The sequence below is a fragment of the Panthera leo genome, chromosome A3 (genome assembly GCF_018350215.1).
Source record: "Panthera leo isolate Ple1 chromosome A3, P.leo_Ple1_pat1.1, whole genome shotgun sequence".
Classification (NCBI taxonomy): domain Eukaryota; kingdom Metazoa; phylum Chordata; class Mammalia; order Carnivora; family Felidae; genus Panthera; species Panthera leo.
In genome coordinates, this window is record NC_056681.1 from 2,913,980 (window position 1) to 2,931,667 (window position 17,688).

Below are 17,688 nucleotides of genomic sequence, written 5' to 3' on the forward strand. Positions count from 1 at the left end.
GGGCCATGGGCCAGGACGAAATGTCAGGTCGTCTCCCGGAACAGAAAGCTCTGGTCTGGGGTCTGCATCAGGGACCAGGAGGAGCCTGGAGGCCCCAAGGCCAAGGGTACTTCCTTTAAGTCCCTGCACAGAGCTTGGGATGTGTCTTGTGAGCAGGACACTCCGGTCCATTGGATGGGGCCCCGGGTGGACTTCCTGCTCACAGAGGGGATACTGCTTTGATATTAAGTCCCTTCCTGACACGATTACTTTTAGACTATGCAGGCGATTTGTTTAAAGGAGGCAACATTAGATGAGTGGCAGACTTGGGAGAAATACTGTAGGGACTGTTTTCACTTTTCCTTCCGTTTGGAAAAATGTGAACAGAATGCAAAATGTAAGGGAAGGTCCCCACCTTTTTATCACCAAAAGGATTCTTTTGAAAATACACCCTTTTCTCTTGGCCTGGAGGCTGGAGCGACAAAGAACTCCAGGCCCACAGGGAGAGGCTCTGAATAAGGGAACGAAGGTGCTTGGGCTGTATGCTCAATGCATCTGTGGTTAAGAAATGAATGCTATCCAGAGTAAGAAATTAAGTGGCTGTGGAAATAGAATAAAAGCCCAGGGGCACCTGGGCGGCTCGGTTGGCTAAGCATCCAACTTCGGCTCAGGTCACGATCTTGCGGTTTGTGGGTTCAAGCCCCGTGTTGGGCTCTGTGCTGACAGCTCAGGGCCTGCTTGGGATTCTTCCTCTGCCCCTCCCCCTCTCACACTCTGTCTCTCCCTCTCTCTCTCTCTCTCTCTCAAAAATAAATTAAAAAAAAAATTTTTTAAAGCCCAAAGAGAAAAATGTCCCATGAGTAGAACTATACAACATTTAAAACTAAAAGCCAAAGGCCAGGGAGGGATGTTCTGGATAAACAGTGAGCGTTGGGGGACCTCTGGCCAAGAAGCAGGGACGCAGGAGCTCAGACTTTCACGGATGTTCACACGGCTTTTCTCTCTCTTCGAATTTAGCACAACACACAAGACCCTGCACTCATCATGAGAGAGCGGGCCGGCCTTTAAGCTAAGGGAGGAGGCATGGCGTTCAAGGGATATGATGAGTAGTTTGCGATGAGCCTCCTTCCTTCCCTGCTGTTAAATATTATTTTAAAAATATTTTGTTCCACTTACGCTCACCAGCCATCTGCTCACTCAAGTCACCACGAGCTCAGAGGAACAATCGCAGGCCAGCAGCCCCCGGCCGTGCAGTGGAGCAGTGAGGGTCCTAGCAGAGCATCCCCCAGAGTCTGAAGACGCTGTGATCAGCGTTCTGCAAACTCACAGATGCTTCTGGCAAGGTTGTCTGTTCCTTCTCTCTGTCCCCTGTGGCTGGGGGTTTTCAAATGGAGAGGACTCTCATGTCCTTGCCACCACTGGATCCTTCTCTTTGGGGACGCCTTCTCTGGCACAGGTGCCCGGCGAAACGGCCAAACACATGCCCGGGACCCCAATCCAGAGCGTCCTGCTTCCACGCTGGTCACCTGCGTCCTCCCGGACCGGTCCAGCAGGGGCCTTTTCCTGGAGCTTCTGTCCTGCCCCGGCCCTCACACCCGCATGCACCCCGCAGGGACGGGACGGGACGGCAGAGCGAGACGTGTGCACGGATGCCCGGAGGCAGCACAGCCAGGCAGCAGAGTGGGCTCACACTCGGGCCTGGAGGAAGTCCCTTTGGTGGCAGGAACGGGAAGTGTCCAGCTTGTCCCCGGCCCTCCCCCTCCGCACTTCCAGCCCTGGGCCCCAGTGAGATATTCCTGCCTCCCTACAACAAGTCCACCCTGTGTCCCCGCAGCTACTTTGAGGGGCCTCCTTTGCCTCTGTCTGAAACAGCTTAGCCTCTGTCAACGGACCCACTGATGGGGGCCGCCCACCAGCCTGTGACGTACGCCCAGAGTCCCGCCCACGGCCTTTCAGAGGGTTCTAGATGCATTGCTTCCGTATCTGAGTCCCCACTTGTGTTCCCAGAGCTTGGGTGGACTTCTCAGGCCCAGAACACACCCCACAGGCCTCGCTCCAGACTCGTTCACTCCCAGAGCTGCGGCCCCTTGGGGGTGAGCTACCCACATTCACTTCCTGAGGCCAAGCAGGGAGGGTTCACCTGGGTCTTACCCAGGGGAGAGAGCTGACAAGTGTCCAGAGAAGATCCCACAGGGGTCTGGGCTCTGTCGAGTAGCAAGTCGGGTTCAAATGACCCTTCAGCTTGCACAAGTGGGGCTCACTTTGGAATTGCTAGCATGTTGCATTGACTTCTTTAAAGGGCTCACTCAGCCAGCCTTGTGCCCTTCCTCCCAGTTCTGTCTCTCGTGCTGTGTCTCCTGGGTGATGTTCTGTCCTGACAGTTTCTTGTAAGGCCTCAGAGTCTGCTGAGCCCTCCCTGCTGGCCCGGCCCCCATGAGAGCTCGCCCAGTGCCTCCCGCTGCAGATGAAGGTGCTGCCCACTCCCACCCCCCCTGCTCAGGCCATGCCGGGGTGTCCCCACAGACCCTCTGGAACACTGCCTGCGTCCGACCTGCTGGCACATCCGGGATTTGCCCACGCCTCTACTCCACGGCCGTTGTGTTGGTCCATCCGGGCATCAACTGCCTCCGGGGCAACTGTGACGGCCTCTTTAAGGGTCTCCTCCGTGCTGCTTGTTCTACAATCCCAGATGCCCCGAAACACACCCCCTGCTAAAAACCCTCCAATGACTCCACGTAGTGCTGGGAACAAATCCCAGCCTCCTCAGCGTGGCCCACCCCCCACATCTGCTACCCCTCTCTGGCCACGACAGGTCCTCCTTCAGGCACCCTAAACGTGTCCCCGCTCAGCCTTCTGGACTTGCCTGTTGTCATCACCTCTGGCTGTCTGTCCTCCAGGTTTTGCCCAGGTATCTCCTGCTCACTCAGGCTCTGCTCAAATATCACCTCCTCCAAGAAGCCCTCCTTGCCCACTCGAGTTAAAGAAGCTCTCCACTCACTCTGTCATCCTCTCTGACACCCTGACTTATTGCCTTAATGCACGTCACTGACCTGAAATGGTCTCACTTAGATATTTATCAAATTGTCTCTCCCCACTCGGATGGGCAGCCCAGCACAGCAGGGACAATGTCCGCCCTGCTCACTACGTATCCTGGATCACACCCAGCACGAGTGATCTGCTCAACACACAGTTTGAATTCACAGTTACCTACCCTCCTTATCCCTCCTCTTTGCTTAGTTAGTCCAGCTAGAGGTTTGTCAATTTTATTGAGCTTTTCAAAGAACCAGCTTCTGGGTCCATTGCTTCACTCCACTGATTCCCTGTTTTCAATTCCACTGATTTCTGTGTGAGTCCGGATTATTCCTTTTCTTCTGCTTCCTTGGGATTTAATTTGCCCTTCCTGTTCTGGTTTCCTAAGATGGGAACTTCAATGATTGACTCCAGGTCTTTCTTCTTTGCTAATCCGTGCACTCAGTGCTATGAATTTCCCTCTAAGCTCTGCTTTCACTACATCCCCCACGTCTTTGATAACTTGTGTTTCAATTTTCAGTTAGTTCAGACTGTTTTTATATTTCCTTTGAGATTTTTCCTTTGGTCCGTGAGTTTTTTTTAGAAGTCTGTTGTTTTTCCTCAACATATTTTGGGATTGAAAATTTTTATTTCTCGTATTGACTTCTAGTTTTGATTGCATTGTGGTCTGAGAACAGACATTATTTGATTTCTATTCTTTAATTTTTTTTAATTTAAATTCAAGTTAGTTAGCATACAGTGTGGTCTTGGCTTCAGAAATAGACCCCAGTGATTCATCGCTTACAGGTAATACCCAGTGCTCATCCCAACAAGCACCCTCAATGCCCATCCCTCATTTAGCCCAACCCCCACCCACCTCCCCTCCAGTCACCTCCACTTTGTTCTCTGTCTTTAAGAGTCTCTTATGGTTTGCCTCCCTCTCTGTTTTTGTCTTACTTTCCCTTCCCTTCCCCTATGTTCATCTGTTGTGTTTCTCAAATTCCACATGAATGAAATCATATGATATCTGTCTTTCTCTGGCTGACTTATTTATGGCCCAGAATGTGGCGTATCTTGGTGAATGTCCCACATGAGCCAGAGAACAATGTATACCCTGCTCCTGTTGGATGAGGTAGTTTATGGGTGTCACTTATACGCAGTTGGTCGACTGTGCTGTGGAGTTCAACCATGTCCTTGCTGATTGTCCGTTCCTGGATCTGTTCCAAGAGGTATGTCGGAATCTCAGTTATGATCCTGTGTTTATCTATGCCTCCTTATGGTTCTGTTTTTGTCTCACGTAGTTTGACATGTTGTTGTTGGGCATGTAGTTGTTAAGAACGGCCATGTGATCTTTGAGAACTGACCCCTTTATCATGTGGAATGCCCTTCCTATCCCTGACAGCCTTTCTTGCTGTGAGGTCTGCTCTGTCTGAAACTCCTGCTTCCTCTTGGTTAGGGTTAGCATGGCATATTTCTCTCCAGCCATTACTCTTAATCTCGATGTGTCTTTATATTTAAGTGCATTGCTGGTAGATGACATATAGTTGGGTTGTATTTTTTGACCCACTCTGACGATCTCTGCCTTTTAATTGGTACATTTAGGCCACTGGCATTCAAAGTGATTTGTGATAGCTCTGGACTAGTACCTAGCATATTTATTACTGTTTTCTGTGTGTTGCCCTGGTTGGTTGTTTCATTTTTGTCTTCTACTCTCTTTTTTGCCTTTTGTCATTTTAACTGAGCATTTAATGTTATTTCACTTTTAAATAACCACTTCACAGGTAGCATGAATACCTTAGAATAACAAAATAATCCTGATTCCTTCCTCTTTCTCTTGTATCATGGCCGTTAGTCATTTCACTGATACATAAGTCTACATAAGCTTATACACACACACACACGCACACACCTATATACACACACACACACACACACACACACACACTGTCCAGATGACAATGGGTGTGCTGTTTACCCCATGCCTGGGTCGTGACTGGTGTGCTGTAAGAGTTTACTCCTGCTGCTGGGGTGCTTCTGAGAAAATGCCTCATCATGAAAATGCTGTATGGCTCTGGAGTGTTGATAAATTCCATGGTGAGGATATAGGGTCTCATCCATATTCTGAGGTAAAGCACACAATCCGTGGTTATAAAGGCACAACGGGGGGTTCCTTCTGACAGTTTTGATATTTCCCTATCCATCTGTCTTATTTTCTACTTCCTCAGAGGCTATTGCTTATTATTATTTTTATAAATACATCCCCAGTGAAGATAAAATTAAATATGCATGCATTTCAAAATTAAGCATGCATAACAGAGTTCTAAAAAATGCTTTAATGGAATCAGTCAGCCAATATTTCATGAATATTGTAATTTTGGGGTGGCCCAGTTCAGGTAACTTATATAATGGTACTTGTGTTCTTAATTAAAAAGAAGTTAAGGGCTGGGGCGGAGATTGAGAGTGTTATGCGTACGTATATACGTGTTCAGGTGACATCTAGCTGCCATTCATGCCCCTGAGTGAGATGAAAGCCACAGGACTGTAAATGACCTTGGACCATTCAGGGGTTTTAGAGAAGTCATCCTCCTCTTTTCAAATTCCCCCGAATTAACTTCTTCCTGAAACAAACCCTGGCCAGTGGTTCTGAGATCTGGTGTATGTTAGAATCACTTGGGGAAGTGTTAGAAAACACCAGTGCCTGGACCTCACTCCCAGAGTTTCTGACTGTGTTGCTCTTGGGTAGAGCCTGGACACTTGCAATTTGCAAAGCACTGTGATGGAGAATGAGTTCACGTGCATAGGACTCCACCTGGGCCCCAGCGGACATCGTGAGAGAGAAGGAGCCGCGGTGCTCAAACGCCTGCACTTATGGAAGTCTCTTGATAAAAAAAGAGCTCCGGCAGTACATCCTCCCCCCTGCAATACCACCTTAGAAAAAGTGACAAGTTTTGCTATGAACAAATACCTTTTGTGTTGATGCAGAAGAAGCCAGACCCTGAACTCCAACATGCACTCACCTGCTCGCTGGGAGACACCGAGCTTTGCTCTCAGGGCTGCCCACAGCAGTGTGCTGTCCAATCCCTACTGTTCCAAGAGCCCCATGGGGACCTTGGTGCCGTGTGGACTCTGAGTCAGCAGCCTAGGGGGCAGCCTGGGATTGTGTCTTTCTGACAAGCTTGTGGGCGATGCTGACGCCTGGTCCACAGACCACACGCTGAGTGAGTCCACGGAGCACTTCAAGGCAGCTGTTTGGGACTCCAGCCCAAACTCCACAGCACTGCAGCTTGATGACTGCCCTCTCCTCCAAACCGTCACCTTTCAAGAGCTACTCCTGGTTGGGGTAGAACTTGGGTGCCAGAAAAAGTCATCAGCGTTGTGTCCCTTGTCCCTTGCTTTCTTGGGGAAGTGGAAACACCTTTCTCTTCTGCCTTCTGCTCCCAAGAAGTAACAAGTGGGTGCATCGAGTTACCTGCTTCGAGCAGGTGACACGGGTTGTTGCTGCTCTTGTGGCCAGTGGGAGGGGCCCCACATGGCAAGACTGCAATGGGTTCCATCTTCAATAGACTTGCAGAGTCAATAGTTTGCGAGACGAGGAAGAGAGAGACAAGGAATCCAGTGATTTTCCCCTGAGCGTTTCTGAGTTGCGTAAAAGGTTATTTTCACCCAATAAAATAACTACAATTATATTTAATAAATAATGGCTGTTTTAATAAGATACACACTCCAATATTTTCTTTATTCGTAAATATGTGTTTCCTTTACACACTTTCTTACATCTAGGTGAAAAATGAGTGTGAGGTTTGAAGGTCTTACAACAAATGGAAATATTTCTCACTGAAATAAATGGTACTAGCTTCTTTGTGCAGTTCTCTTTCTCTCCTAGCTGGAGCAAATTAAGTCGGAAATGGGTGCATGTGCGTGCGTAATGTTTTGTCCAACAGTGAGATTGTTTGAAGACAGGGCAGTGGACTACAATCCACCCTCATTATTCATGATTCTATACTTGTGAATCTGCCTGCTCGCCAAAATTCATTTGTAACACCCCAAATCAGCACACATAGCACGCTAGCAACCATCCGCAGACGTGTGCGGGGCGGTAAAATTGGAAGCCATCGGAGGGCACATTCCCAGCTGAGATAGAGCAAGGGAAACCCCACGGAGATGACCAGAGGACGGAGACAAGAAGGGGCAGCGTGACTAATGCAAAAGGGCCCAACCCTGGGGCCAGGGGGATCAGGGTTTGAATCCCGACTCTGGCACCTGTTAGTGGGTCGGCCTCAGGCAAGTCACTTAATACACCTGAACTTTGTTTTCTCATTTACAAAATAAAGAAAATAGAATGTACCAGGTGGGTTGTTTTTAAGATTTAAGGTGATTATCTATATGTGTTACGTGTAAAATATATTTCATACAGATAGAATATTCTACCTGTATATAATCACCTAGTAACAACTGCTCAGCGTTCACTGGTTCAGTGCTTGGAAGGAATTGTAGAACAGCCACCGCAAATAATGAGCCTTGACTGTATAATCCTCCGCTTTTCTTGCAGCAACATTTCCCCAAAGTGTAGTCCACGTTAGTACCACAAGATGCCTCACGAACAAGAAACCGTCCAAGTGAAACACGCTCGGCGAGTTCTGAATAATACATCTCCTTAAAGATTCACAGCCCACGTTAGTATATTAAAGGCTCTGAGAAGTCTTGCAGGGACATCCATATTTGGCAGTGTTCAGATATATTCGAATACCCCATAGATCTTCTTAAAGGAAGTTCTGTGACTTGCACTAAGTCCAAGGGACACTTTGGGGGAGTGCTGACGACTTCGCCCGCAAAACAATGGAAATGACAAATTGCCCATAGTTATGGTTGTTTCCGGAGAGGTAGGAGGACTCCTTGCTGGGAAATCTTGATCATTCAGGCATCGGCTCTGAGGATGTCCTAGTGGAGTTTTTCCACGAGACGCTATTTTCCACAGGATGCTATTTTATGGCGGTGAAGAGGAAAGGGCTCAAGTCAGATGGTCCTGGGCTTGGATCCCCGCTCTGTCTCTTTCCAACGGAGAGGGCCAAGGTGAATTATTTAACCTGCCAGGCTTGAGTTCACTCATCTTCAGACTGAGTATAATAAAGCAATCCGCCCTCTCAGGCGACAAGGAAGGCTGTCAGAGGCAAAGACGTGTGGCACCATGACTGGCAGCCGCACGGCGGGTGGAAACCACGGGTGTTTCTATTTAGACGTGGTCTCTGTGCTCTGGGTGTCTGTGATTCTGGTAGTGCTCTCCACAGTCACGGAGGCTCAAGTGGAAAAGTCCGAGTTGTCAACGGGGAAGACTTCTTCACCAAGGGGGAAGAAAATCACTCTGAAATTCTAGAAGTTGTGGTCTCTGGGCCTTGAGAAATACAAGCTATTCCTCACCGCTGTTGTTACCTACCCAGGTGGGGGAAGGGACTCCTTTGTGCAGCCGTGGCTGTCTAAGGCTATTTTGTGTATTGCAGCCATTCATGTCAAGGTGCAGCCAAAGATAAACAGTCGAAGTGGAAGAGAGGACTGGGAGCAAAGCTGAATTGCAGTGCATCTGAGAGCCGGGAGATCCCACCCCACGAAAATGGATTTAAACAGCCTTCCTAAGCAGCAGAATAAAAACGCATGGTCCTTATTATGGGGCAGTGCGGGGACATGTAATACAAGCATGAACAGAGCCGTCAATGAAAACAGATAAAGGGATTAACATATGTATCGACCCCAAGCCCAGGCGCGAGCTTACGCTACCAAAATCGGATGGAGACAGCAGTTAAGGATTTATTTTACTATTGTCCTCCAGGAAGCAAATTAGTCTTCCAGCCACAATATCTGAAGCAAACTCCCGCCTTGCTCGGTCACGGAGTATAAAATAAGGATATAATATGCCACTATAGTCCCAGTAAAACAAGAGGGTCTGGGTTCATCTGCGTTGATGGGGTTCTGTGGGGAGACAAAACCCCATTCACCTGCAAAGAACTGTCAGAAGCTGAGCTGTGTGTCCTCTGTCCCCTGTGATAAGATGCACAGCCAGACACAGAGCAAACATCAGAGACAAGCAGCTGAGGACTCTGCCCACAGTCGGTCTTCCGTTTCATTCCTGTGGCCCTGAGTCTCGTCCTGCAGAAAAATGTCTCTTGGGTCGTTTGACATGCTCCTCTCCAACCAGACAGAAACCTTTTCAGGACAAAACTTGGATTTAAGGCTCCATATCCCTTAAAGTAGCAGGGATCATATTCCAGAAATCAGCCAGAAAATATGCTCCTGTATGTATGAAGTTACTGAAATGGGCAATGAGACACAGTGAAATGAGAACTGTTTCAGAAAATCCCAAGAGCAACAGAGGTCCATATGTAATAAATATTTATTCAATGGCCTTAAAAATTGTATGAATTCATCCCTCAAATCACATCTGTTTGAGCGTGATTTTACTCTTCTGGTTAATATGCCTTTTCAAATCCTGCTTCCAATTTAGGACAGGAAGAGAAAGAAACATATTTTCAGTTCTGTTTAGGGACCAATTCCAGCTCAGCAGAAAGCTCATAATCCCACAGATCTAATTTAGAAGAGGTAAGAGTGGCTTCTAGGGTTTCCAGATACACCACCTTATTCTGTCAGGCACTTGTGTATTCAATATGGCCATTCGTCAGCCTGCCTTCCAAGTGGGGTCCAAAAACATGCTGAGGCTCCGACGCTCCTCCAGTAGGGGAAGAGGCAGTTTTGAAGACTGGCCAGTTTAGGGGAAATGGAATAAAATCCCCAGGGGCCTATGGACAGCACAGAAATACACTTCTCAAGAATGCCAGTCAGAGGAAGCCATTCTCCTCGCGACACGCAGTCTTCTGTGTGGCACATGTGGGCTGACACTGGTCTTGGGCGGGGGGGTGGGTAAGTCCTGGGTCCTTGTCCGGTGCCCATGCTGAGCCAGCCTCCGTTTCCCCACCCGTGAGGTGAGAGAGCCAACCTACAGATCCTTGCCCATCCAACGTTTTGATCAGCAAATCCAGCCTTCAAGAATGAGAGGTTCTTCTCCTGTTCTTTTTCCAGTCTCGAGACAAAGCAAATTTGATTTCTCTTCATTACTCAAATTCCTGCCTAGATGAAGCATGGACAGCCCTATGTTTATAAATCCAGTGCCTTCAGACTAAATGCATTCAACCAGGAACAGAACAGTGCCACTGTGGCCTGGCAGAGCAAACATAATTGTTGGCACAGGTAGAATGTCTTGTCCCATCTGTCTCTCAGACACTCCTTGCATGGCAGGAAACAAGGAAGAGGAGACAATGCTCTAGATGTAAGTAAAAGGTCCCAAGATTATTGCAGGTAACCAAGGTCCTAAGGAGAGTTACAGCCAGTCTGATGTAACCGGCTCCTCCGCCAGCCGTCCTCCTCCTCACTCTTCTATGGGGGACATTTGTCTGCATAAAGCCACAGTCCTAACAGAATACCATTGCCTTGTTGAGACCCAATCTCCATGCATCTTTAGAATGTTTTCTAGAATAGCTTCCATGGCTGTGGTGATGGTTAATTTTATATGTCACCTTGACTGGGCTAAGAGATGCCCACATAGCTGGTGAAACATCATTTCTCTGTGCGTGCGCGTGTGTGTTTGTGTATGTGTGTGAGGTGTTTCTGGAAGAGATTGGCTTGTGAATCAGTAGGTTGGATGAGAAGATGCTCTCACCAGTGCAGGTGGGCATCACCCAATCCACTGAGGACCTACAGAGAACAAGAAGGCAGAGGAAGCATGAATTCACTCTCTCTGCTTGTGCTGGAGCAACCATCTTTTCTTGTCCTTGGACTGGAGCTCCTGGCTCCCAGGTGTTTAGACCTGGACAGAGACTTACATTACTGTGTGCCCCACCCCAATTCTTGGGCCTTTGGACTTGGACTAAATTACACCATTGGCCTTCCTACATCTCCAGCTTGCCGATGGCAAATTGTGAGATAGCTCAGCCTCCATAATGGTATACACCAATTCCAATAATAAATCTGCTCATGTCTGTCTATCTATCTATCTATCTATCTATCATCACCTATGTATTATCTGTCTATATATCTATGTATTATCTATCTCTTTATCTATCATCTATCTATCACCTATCATCTCCTATTGGTTCTCTAGGGAACCCTGACTAATACAAGAGATCAACCAGAATTTCTTAGAATATTGGCCATAACTTCACCATGCATCCAGCCGATGGTCATATCATTCTCTTGTAAACCTAAAATAAGTAATTATGATGAAAATGTGTCTTATGATAACCTACACATTTGCACACTTCTTTAATCTAGCACTTACACAGAACAAATGCACTCATTTCCAAATGGCACCATTCAGAAAGTTGATGACAGTCTTTGAATTAGCCTGGGCATCTTCTTTGAGAGAAAAATAAGCTATTTTTTCTAATCTCTTGTCTACATGGGCTGATCAGATCTACTGTTGTAATTGGGACAACAGGGGATTCAGTAACTATTTGGCTTTAATCCCGGAGCTGGTTGGGCTGATACGTTCTATTCCGTTATTTTGCATAAAAATAGGAGCCTCTATTTGGATAGACATTCCTCAGGCCTGGTCCTCATAGACTGGTTTCCTTTCCAGGAGTGGACTCTCCCTGGGTGGTTCCTGGGCTGATGGAGCAGGGAGGGTTGGAACAGCACCAGTCCCCCAGTTGGCAGATGCAGAGATGGATTGGTTTTGTGTGACAGAGCATATTCAACACATAGATGTTCACTTCAGTCAGATTCAGGAGGGAATCATTAGCCCCTGCTGAGGCACATGGTATGTTCCTCATGATATGAGGGACAGAAATGTAGAAAAACCAACTAACAGCTCATGGTTCCCTTGCTCTCAGCACTGGAACTAACCACAGTAACACCCAGCTCCTTCACTGCCAAATGACATTACCGATGCACACACACAGTGCGATTGTGAGGTCATGCACACAGATTGCACCACACAGAGCCCGGCACATAGGAAGGGCTCAATAAACTGTTTAAATAGTCAAATGGTTTCTGTCCATCTGAAAATATGCCATGCAAATATGGCTAAAGTCATTCTCACAAAATTTCAGAGGTATACTTGGAACAGTCCGGGTTAAATTATATGCCATGTGATACATAAAGACCAACATAGAAGCCTCTGGGATAACACTTAAATGAGGTAGAACAGGGATCTGAAAACTGCAACCAGGGGACCAAATGTAGCCCAATGTCTGTTTTTACAAATAAAGTTTTATTAGAACACAGGCACACTTGTTTGCTGGCACATTGTCTATGGCTGCTTTTGAGCTACACTGCAGAATTGAGGACTTATGGCAGTATGGCCATACGGTACTCATGGCCCCTTACAGACAGCTTGCTGACCCACACTTTGGTACAAGTGAGACTGGAGTGGAGTGAAAAGCAGGGTCGCTGCTGACCTGGGAAATTCCCCACAGGCTAAACCGCGATGAACAGAAATGTAAATGGGAGTCAATAGTAGGAGTCCCAGACCTTCCTGTCTGTATGTGGTGAGGCCCCTGGAGCACAGGGCCTCCCCAGCTGGTCAGCTCCCCACACAGTGTGTTTCACGAAGGGTGAAAAGCAGAAAGGATTTAGTAATTTAACAATAGTCGATGCATGCTTTCATGGATCCTGTTGTCCTTGAAATATTGAGCACCTGGGAAGTGCTAGTTTCTGGGAATAAGCAGGGAGTAAAATCAAGTTTCTCCTCCCACGGAATTCACATTCCGCAAGGGTGGGAGTTGCAAATGTGCACCCTAAGAGCCAGAAGCATATACGAATATGTTTCAGTGTAAGGAAGAATTCATCAGGGACAGTGTGTTAAGACATGGAGGTTCTATTTAAGGAAGACTTCTCTGCAGAGAGGACATTTGAGACAAGAGGAAATGAGCCTTGCAAATGGGGTGGCGAGTTGTTCCAGACAGGAGCAGCAGCAGGTTCAAACGCATGAATTGAGAAGCTATTTATTATATCTGAGAAATGAGATCAGTGCCATTTTAGTGCATTGAGCAAAAGGGGGAACATGGTAAAGGGATACAGATTTGCATTGACCAAAGAATTAAGTATGGGGCTTATGCTTTGTTTCAAGAACAATGGAAGCCTTGGGAGTATTTGTGTTTCAAAAGGATCACCTTTGGCTAAGTTTAGAGACTAGACCATATGATTCAACATAACCCACCCTCAGGAATAATGGGAGACTCTTGAATCATGAGTTGAATTCATGAGTTATTCCTGAGGACTGTATATGTGCAAAGCACACTTCTAATTGTGGCTTAATATACCCTGTGGCTCTTACAGCTCTCACCTAGGATAGAGACAGCTGGAAAGAACATTGCTTCCACTCATAAGAATAAAAAAGGGGACGCCTGGGTGGCTCAGTCAGTCAAACAGCCGACTCTTGATTTTGGCTCAGGTCACAATCATCTCAGAGTTCATGAGATTAAGCCCTGTGTCGGGCTCTGTGCTGACAACACAGAGCCCGCTTGGGATTCTCTCTTTCCCTCTCTCTGCCCCTATCCCACTTGTGCTCTCTCACTTTCTCTCAAAATAAATAAATGAACTTTAAAAAATAAGAAAAAAACTATCTACAAAGTCATAACTCCACTTGAATCCATCACAGAATTGAGATTGGAGGGCAACCAAGAAGATTAAAATCCAACAGATGAAAAAGCAAATCCGAGGAAGATGGCTTCTGAGAACTGATTTACCTGGAGCACACCACAGGAATAAGATGGGTTGCCACACGAGTAGGCAAGTAGAACTGAGTTAAAAATGTTCAGTGAATTCGGGGCGCCTGGGTGGCTCAGTTGGTTAAGCATCTGACTTCGGCTCAGGTCATGATCTCACAGTCCGTGAGTTCGAGCCACGCGTTGGACTCTGTGCTGACAGCTCGGAGCCTGGAGCCTGCTTTGGATTCTGTGTCTCCATCTCTCTCTGCCCCTCCCCCGTTCATATTCTGTCTCTCTGTGTCTCAAAAATAAGTAAACATTAAAAAAAAAATGTTCAGTGAATTCATCCAAGAAACAACCCAGTTAAGAAATGGGCAGAAGACATAAGTAGACACTTTTCCAAAGAAGACATCCAGATGGTCCACAGACACATGAAAAGATGCTCAACATCACTCATCATCAGGGAAATACAAATCAAAACCATGATGAGATATCACCTCACACCTGTCAGAATCGCTAAAATTAACAACACATGAAACAATAGGTGTTGACAAGGATGCGAAGAAAAGGGAAATTTCTTTCATTATTGGTGGGAATGCCAACTGGTGAGGCCACTCTGGAGAATGGTATGGATGTTCCTCAAAAAACTGAAAACAGAACTACCCTATGACCCAGTAATTGCATTATTACGTATTTACTCAAAAGATACAAAAATACAGATTTGAAGGGGTACATGCACCCCAATGTTTATAGTAGCATTATCCACAATAGCCAAACTATGGAAAGAGCCCAAGTGTCAACGACTGTTGAATGGATAAAGAAGATGTGGTATGTATACACAATGGGCTATTACTCAGCCATCAAAAAGCCATCAAAAAGAATGGAATCTTGCCATTTGCAATGACATGGTTGGAGATAGGAGGTATTATGCCAAGTAAAATAAGTACAACAGAGAAAGATAAATACCATATGATTTCACTCATGTGTGGAATTTAAGAAACAAAACAGATGAATATATGGGAAGAGGGAGAGAGAAGAGAGAAACAAACCACAAGTGACTCTTAGTGTTAGAGAACAGAGGGTTGGTGAAGGGAGGTGCGTGGGGGATGGGCTAAATGTGGGATGGGTATTAAGGAGGGTACTTGTTGCGATGAGCACTAGGTGTTGTGTGTCAGTGATGAATCACTGAATTCTACTCTTGAAACCAATATTGCACTGTATGTTGGCTGACTAAAAGAAAATATGTTTAGTGACTTGCTAAAGGCCAAGTGTGGAATAGTCAGAGTACAGATCCCCTAGGGGCTGCGGACGTAAGGGGAGGGCATCCACTTGCAAACTCTCTTCCACTGACCTCCACCTGGAGCTCAGGAGAAAGAGTGAGGGGAAGAGGCTGAAGAGAAACTCTCTTAGTGCTGTGGTCTGCAGAAGTGGGATGGACAGCATAGGTAGGGGGGCAGCACCTAATCCTGTCTGAACTCTCCTCCCCAAAGAACAAAAGTTTTAAAACGCTGGGGGAGGAGAAGCAAACCCTGGTAATGCTTGGGTATAGATGGAGACTCACTGTGGTTGGGGGGAAGGAAAAGAATACTCTGTCCCTGGAGAAGTGGCAGGAATCCATCACAGGGACAGATCATAATGGGTTTCCTGATGCTAAAAGAGAGGCAGGACTTCTGAGGAAGCCCCATCCCCCAAACCCAGGGACACAGTGCCTTTCTAAGACTGTTGTTGGACCAGAATGTCACAGAGCTGCCTCTTACCCCCAGACTAACAAGCACAGAGGAATAAGCAACAGCAATCCTCAGTGTGGCCCAGGGGAAAGGAATAGAGACTCTTTTGGAGGCACAGACATCCAGGGAAGTCCTACAGCAGAGAGTACAGCAGTATCACTAAGAAAAGCTCTGACAAACCAGCCCCCACCTGAAATACAAGATAATACAGAGAAATTTTAAGCTAATAACCATAGCAATAACAAAACCCAAACCAACTCAATTTCTAGCTAGATTGGCTAAGCACCACCACATTAACAGCCCAGCAGAGGAAGGAGCCTGCCACATCCAAACATAAGTACTATTTACCTGGATCTCTGCCATCTTACATATGGCATTCAGGGGTAACTAGCATGCATGTACAAGCCAGAAATTATGAGACAAACAGAAACTCTGCCAAGAGACAAAATAATCAATATAAGTAGGCTCAGGAGTGGCTCAGATGTTGGAAATATACATAATTTAAAACAGCCATGATGGAGGCCTTGCAGATGCCTCCACCACCCAGAAGCCCCCTACATTGCCTAGCCATGGTCGACCCCACCATGTTCTTTGACATCACCACGGAGGGTGAGTACTTGGGCCATGTCTCCTTTGAACTGTTTGCAGATAAAGTTCCAAAGACAGCAGAAAACCTTCATGCTCTGAGCACTAGGGAGAAAGGATCTGGTGATAAAGATTCCTGCTTTCCCAGGACTATTCCAGGATTTATGTGCCAGGGTACTGACTGGCAGCAAGTCCATCTATGGGCAGAAGTTTGATGATGAGAATTTCATCCTGAAGCACATGGGTCCTGGCATCTTGTCCTTAGGGAATGCTGGACCCGACACAAGAAGTTCCCAGCTTTTTGTCTGCACTGCCAAGACTGAGTGGTTGGAGGGCAAGCATGTGGTCTTTGGCAAGGTTAAAGGGGATAGATATTGTGGAAGCCATGGGGCACTTTGGGTCTAGGAATGGCAAGGCCAGCAAGAAGACTACCACTGCCAAATGGACAAAACTAATACATTCGATTTGTGTTGTATCTTAACTGCCAGACCGTTCCTTCTGTAGCTCGGGAGAGCACCCCTCCGCCTTCACCTGCTCAAGATCCCCTATAATCTTTGTGTTCTCACTGCAGTTATGTGGGTTCCATGTTTTTCCTTATTACCCTCCAAGTCTAGCTGGATTGCAGAGTTCAGCTTACAATTATGAAATTAAAACTGAACACCACCACCACCAAATAGCCATGATGGATGTGTCAAAAGTTTTGGAAGAGAAGAAAGACAGAATTCAGGGACAGTTGGGGGATTTCAGTAGAGAGATTATAAGTAAAAGTCATGGTAATGGAGATAAAGACTTCCTTGAATGATGTACATGGTGCACAGGCAGATTATGATCCCTGGCTGCTGAAATTTGCAGCCAACGAGAGAAACGTTGGTGTGATCCCAGACTAGGACAGGTAAGAAGAGGGCTTGGCTATCTCACTCAAGAATTTTGACATTCTGGGGAACCATAAAGGTCTTTGATCTCGGATATGAAAAGATGTGATCAGTGCGTTTGAAAAATAGTGCCATGACTATTGCCGACAAGGAGGCTCTCCTGGAAGCCAGTGTGAAAGAGACTGAGTGGTGGGTGAGGGAGGGGGCAGGTGGAAGGGAACTGACTCCCAAGATGCAGGGTGAGGGACAGGGAGGCCTCACCCTCTCTCTGAGGGCTCCAGCTGCACGGGCTGCTGATGCTGTGGTCCCACTTGGGATCTCAGAACTTTTGTGGAGGAGGAGAGAACGTGGAGTGAGTTTCCACAGATGCTCCGGAGGTCCCCGTGGGAGAAGTGGACACATGTGGTCAGTTAGGGAAAGAGTGTTAGTGGTGGAGAAGCACCAGTACCCCTGAACAGAAGAAGGTGGACTCAGCAATGCGGAGGTGTCTGTCCCGGCTACAAGATCAGAGGAGACGCCCAGGGAGAGATGGGTAGGAAAAGGGTGAAGATTATTTCTTGCCCTTACATATTTTCCCCTAAACTGGAAATAACTTGATTTCTTACTTTCCCTCTAACCTGTGATACTTTATCTTCTCTTGCTTTTTATTTATTTTTTACTTACTTAATTTTTAAGGTTTCCTTATTTATTTAGAGAGAGATAGTGAGAGAGTGTGGGAGGGCCAGAGAGAGAGGAGAGAGAGAATCCCAAGTGGGCTTCGCGCTGTCAGCACAGAGCCCACGAACCATGAGACCATGACCTGAGCCAAAATCAAGAGTCGGATGC

General features: G+C 46.8%; 1 pseudogene; it reads left to right on the top strand.

Annotated features, from left to right (window-relative positions):
• The first annotated feature begins 15,975 nt into the window (after positions 1-15,975).
• Positions 15,976-16,472, top strand: LOC122214813 (annotated as a pseudogene).
• Positions 16,473-17,688: the final 1,216 nt, after the last annotated feature.